We start from the raw sequence: 6,000 nt of genomic DNA, 5'->3' as shown, positions 1-6,000 counted from the left end.
TCCTGCCGAAGCCTGCAGCCTGCCGAATGGAAGCTGAATGTAATGACTCACACACAGACACACAGACACACACACACTCACATTATAAAGATCCTGCACACCCTCCCCGGTTACAGCAGCACTCCTCCGGTCGTTGCAGCTTACACTGCCAGCCTCTCAAACGAGAGGACTGTGATACTGAGGCCACTTAAGGCTGAGAGTGAGAGAACAGAAAAGGCAGGAGGGAGAGCCGGGTGTCGTGTGAAGTGAAAAGAGTAGCACTGGATTAGTCTAAATTATGACTTTCATGAGATTTTGCGATGATGTGCGCAGCTTACCTAATGAGGTTTTTGACACGGTACATAAGTTCTTATTGCTTTGCAGTCTGAAGTCTGACCTGTTGTCTTAACTTCAGTTTGGAGTGGAACAGCTATTACTCTTTTCCTGTATAAAACTTGTTTTACTGCCGCTGAAAAAGCCCTAATTAGTCAATCATCAGTAGGGTGGCTACTTCCTTAAGAGCACTTAAGAGTTCAGGCGTCGTCTCACCGGGGTGTGGCTCATATCATTTACATTTCATTAAAGCATGCTGCGAGACGTCATCGATTTCTCCAGTAAACCGTGAGTTTCCATGAAGCAAGCACATGGGTGGGTTTTGGGGGGGGGGGGGGGAACGGTGGACGTGTCACCCATCAGGAGCTGTCAGAGGATAGAATCCAGATCCCTGGCCAGGAGAGGCCAGGCCAGCCAGCTGTCACCTCGCTGACACTGGCTGAGACCATCCATCTGGCTGAGAGAGGCCCACCATGGGTGGGTGGAGAGAAACTCGCCAGATTCCAGACTGTATGCACATGAAGGTAGGAATGTACACATACAAGCAGACATTTTTTGTTAGTGCACAGACACGGGGACAAACATTTAAGGGCATTCATGCAAGTGCTCTTCTACGCGTGCACGCCCACGGGAACTTGCACAATGTGGCAGAGCTATTTTGAGTAATCACCAGCCACCAGCGCAATCTGTGCTGCTGTCCACATGAATCACTCCCTCACAGACAGATCCAGGAAATAGATGTGACACGCTGCCATCAAGCTGAACAGAGACAAATAAACAATTGTAACATGTAGCGCTCACTTTCACATACAGCAAACCCCTGTATCAGAGAGTGATTTTCAACAACAGGAGGTTTTTTGTGGGGTTTTTTTTGTTCTGCACACCTATGCATCATTATAGCTTACCTTAAAGCTCCTCTGCTGGCGGTAAAGATTGAACGAGTGGCAAGCTTCTTCCAATCCAAATTTAGACACGCTACAGTCGTAGATCTACCTCTTTGTTAGGTTTTTCCTGGAATTTTTAGTGCAGTAATTTGCTCGAGTAAAAGAGAATGAGAATGTAACTCATCTACCCTGGCACACCAAAATAAAAGGGATCACTGAAGTTGCCAGACATATGGAGAGCATTTAGAGATATTCAGATTCCCTGGCGACCACAGCAGAGACAGGAAGAGTGTTGTACATCTTGTTTTCGTAACAACTAATTTCAAAAACTTAAATGGCCGCAATTGTTCCCAAATTTTTTTAAACAAAAGAAGCTTATTATTGATTTTACTGTTTTCAATTTTTTTTAAAGTTTAAAATCAGTTTTGACTTGACATATACACGGATTTTGACTGAAAGGCGTATCATTGATGATTGCCTTTAGCATTCATAATGACAGCAATTTGAATCAGAGCTGGGTTTTTCAGTAAAGCTCTTTTTTTCTGTGAGCTAGAGAGAAAAAAATCAATTGCCTAATACAGGGTTTATATGCCAGTCATCTCATGTGAAATCTTTAGCTTTTTATCTGCTGTGCTGTAAAAATCTTGATTTTCAAGACCTTTAGATGTTTAGATTCTTATCCATCATGTTATATATAGCGTGGGAGACGTTTTTTGGCCCTAAATTCACCTTTGCAGCATGACAAATACACAGAGAGAGTCATAAATATCTATTATCAGTGATATAAAGGACAAGGAGTTCAGCATCAAATAGTATGGATTCCGCAGAGGCCTGATCTCAGCTTCATTAAGTCAGTCTGGGATTACACAAAGAGAGAAAAGCAAGCGAGACAGCCTGAATCCACAGGAGAACTGAGGCAAGTTCTTGGAACAACTTACCTGCCAAGTAATTTTAAAGCAAAGTGCATCATGGAGAACCAGTGCTGTATTAAAGGCAAAGGGCGAACAGGCAAAATATTGATTTCATTATTTGTTTTCGCTGTCCTTTGTTTGAAGTTAACTGATAGATCAGACCTACAGCTTGTTGCATTATTTTTACTTGCTCTACTTCTAGTCCCCCAAAACATTCACACGATGCTACAGTCAATGCATCTGTTACATTTTTGTTTACTGCAACACAGAATTTGTTGAATGATTGCTCTGAACGATGCTCCTTTATGTGAGGACTTTGTTAGAGGGGCTCTGGTATTGTAGCAAACAGCAGGGTATGAAATGAAAGCTAAAACAGTATTAAAGTAGAAAAGTACAACATCAGACTAGGAGTGCTTACCCAGCGCTATAGCTCCTAGCACATTATTTCTAATAAGAGAGGTTATCAGCAAGAGTACAGTATATGACTATTAGTATTACTGTATAAGAACAGTCGTATAAAGTCAAACATATGTATCATTATTTTCTAGCAATAGTGTATCTGAGCCCTGTTTTGTCCAATCACAACTGCCTATCAAACCCTGAATTGGATAAGCAGCTGAGAAAATGTTATAAAATGGACTGATGTAAGGAGTGTATCTCTACACACTTCAATCCGGATGTTCTTCTGGTGAAGTCATTGCAATTTCTTATCACACTATCGCACACACTGAGACAAGAGGCACCACTGAGCCATGGGAAATGTTACGGAAAACACACAAGGCAGACTGGAGAAGGTAAAGACAGACAGAGGACGAGATTGGGAAACAAAGATCAATGATAATGTGATCTGATGACATGTGCAGTTGAGTGAGTCGTTCCCCTCTGGTGGTCTCGCCATCGACCGACTCCGAGCCGAAGAGAGTGAATTTTGTTTGGCTTGGCTTTAATCTTCCCATCAGACGATATGAAGCAGGCATTGTGCTGCAAGTGTTTTCCATTTTGCCACGAGAGAATTGTGTCAGGTTTTGCAAGTGCACAAGCAAAGATACGTCAGCGTGGCACTCTGACAGGCAGCTTGTTCAAATAAAGAACTGGAGCTTAGCACCTCTGCCGTTGAGAAACAAAATTAAAGCAACTCCCTTTGCTGCTTCTCAGAAACTGTCTGTCCATGGTGCTGAATTCATGCATTTATACATTTCTAATTGCTGTTTCCCTCCTAAGTTAATTAGCAATGGCTGCTAGAGAGTTTGAAAAATGGTTTTTGCTTTGCAAAGTAAGCTTGGATGGACCTTATGTTTGACAAACAGTGGTGATTGTTTGAAACTGTGTGAAATCTGATGCGGGAGCTTGGAGTACAGCATGAAAATCAAAGTGCAAAAATTTTATTTTTCTCTTTCAAGGGCTGTTAATGGTTTGCAGCGCATTTGTCACTTTGCTTACATGCTCACAACGACAATGCTAACACGCCTTTGTTTTGAACGCCTCATGTTTCCCATCTTCACCACTATAAATATTCATCTGCTGATCAGGACCAAACGCGAAGCTTAGGCTGGTGGTAATATGTTTTTTAAGGAACTTTTAAACAATAGTATAGAAGTGCAGCTGAAAGTTTATACTTGACTGACTAAATCAAATCAGGGTGTGCCGATTTCTTTAATCTACCACTTGAGGGTGACTTCAGAACAAGCCAGTCCCCATAAACGCTGATGCTAAAATACTGACCTAGCCAAAAGCTACTGTCCTTTGTAGCTATAGTTTTACATTTTAATAAGGCTTGAAGTTATGCATTATTTTATGTTTTCCTGCTTTATGTGACAGGTAGGTGCTAACTTTGCTACCAGCTGTCTGCCACAACTCACCCTTTGACCTTGTTTGTGTTGTTGGAGCATTTTTAATGTAATTTTCTTGCCAGTAATAAGACCTGCTGGGTGGTAACTACACAAACAGACCAACCAGGAAGTCTGTGCTCCAGTTTTTGTGTGTGTGCTAATATTTTGATATTCATTTAGGTCTAATTTTTGGGTACCTGTGTAACAGATGAAAAGTCATGGTGGTTCAGTTTGTGATTTCTTAACCCAAACCAACACTACTATTTAAATTAATGCTTTGAAATGGTTGACAAAAGACATACTCTTCATATCATATAAATGAGACATGTTTCAAAAGCAAATTATCCAAAGGAACCATAAAAAAGCATTGAAGAAAATACTATCTGATTTCACTATAGATTTTGAACTCAGTTCCAGCTTCCCACAACCCTGAACTGGATAAGTAAAGAAGAAAACAGATGGATGCATGCATCAGAAGGCAAATAATTGGGAAGATCTATGACAGTGAAAGTGTGCATGTACAAAAATGCTTCAAAGTCTAGCCAGACCATAAGGACTTGCTCTAAGAATTTCTTTTTCTTATTTTTAAGTGTAACAGATGTGTGAAGGAATCCACCGTGACGCAGCTACCATGCACACCTTCACTGACCCTGCAGGTCTAACAGCAATTTATTTTGATCATTAAAGTCAACAGTAATACATCAATAATCTTTTTGTGCTGTTCAGAGAAAAGCAAACAGCAGATAGCACTGTTAAATTAAATTCTTTATTAGCGGCATAATGACAACGTTAAACCTTCACAAATCTCTATGATCTGTATGTCCAATCCCTAGCCCCCTCCCCACACACACACACACACCCAATCACACCCAATCACACGGCAAGGCCTCATTCATTAATAGACACCAAGATAAAGCTATGGGAATTATTCCTTACTACTGAGATCATTTTTGGTTCAGGGAGGACAACCAATCAAGTTTCAATCTACCTTGCACTTATTTTATCTCTCCCATTTGTAGCCCTTATAGGTATGTAAGTAGGATGTTAATGAGTGTTTCCACTGTGTGCTTACTGCCGGGGGTATAATAATCCTTTTGCCTCGGGCACGCTTGAATTTTACATGATGACCAAATGTTAGTAAAGCATAGAGGTTGAATTCTGCCAAGTACAGTCATAAACATCCTCACCCAAGAGGAAAAGCCTGTATGATGAAGTATAATAATAACAGTGAAAAACAATGCTTTGGCTTTGGTATTAATGCTGGAACAGCGAAGGGTCTGAAGACAAATCAAGCCTTAACAGAGGCCTTTTATAGAGATAGGCAAGAACAGGATATTATTTCATTATTATGTCTCAGCTTCACTTAACAATTTAGCCACATCATTACAGTGGCGCCCAGGTTGCAGTGTCACGTATGGCCCAGAGAGAGAGCCAAGAACTTTTACTGAGCTGATATTAATTGATTTGTCCTGATCTACCCAGACCTGGCCTCCCCGGGCTCAGCCTCCTCAGTGGAGCAGTGCCAAGGCTCTGTCCTAACTCTGCATAAAAATAAATGAGAAGCTCTGGGGCTAGTCTCTAAAGCCAGAGGATATTGTTCGATTTCACGTCAGCCCTCCAGGAGGCAATTTAAACAACCCAGCATGCTAATCAACCTGGTATAAAAAGCAGTTCTGGAGGGTAGCCCATTCTTCTTTTTTTCTCACTCTCTCTTACTGCAACAAGGCCAAAAGGACATAAACAATCCAAGGGGGAAATGTAATTGGGCCAGTGTCTATGCAGGCACTATCACACTCCAGCGTAATCTCGCTATATGAAGTGACACAGAGAACGACTTCTTCTTACAATAAAGGGCATGCCTCGGCCAGTTGTACAATATAATAGGTTGACAAACCATTTTTCAAAATACAGGAAAACCTTAAAATGCCCTTCTGCTGTAACAATCAATACTGAGAATCAATTCCTACAAACAAAGACTGTTAATGTAAAAAAAACCCAAAGCAACTCCACTAGAAGATTATGAGGCAGGATGCGAGAGTCCGTGTTCCTGCTGCCATCGACACA

Source organism: Neolamprologus brichardi, chromosome 16 (assembly GCF_056152115.1).
Source record: "Neolamprologus brichardi isolate AB-2024 chromosome 16, ASM5615211v1, whole genome shotgun sequence".
NCBI classification, from domain to species: domain Eukaryota; kingdom Metazoa; phylum Chordata; class Actinopteri; order Cichliformes; family Cichlidae; genus Neolamprologus; species Neolamprologus brichardi.
The sequence above is the reverse complement of the archived record's forward strand: the minus strand, read 5'-3'. Positions refer to the sequence as shown.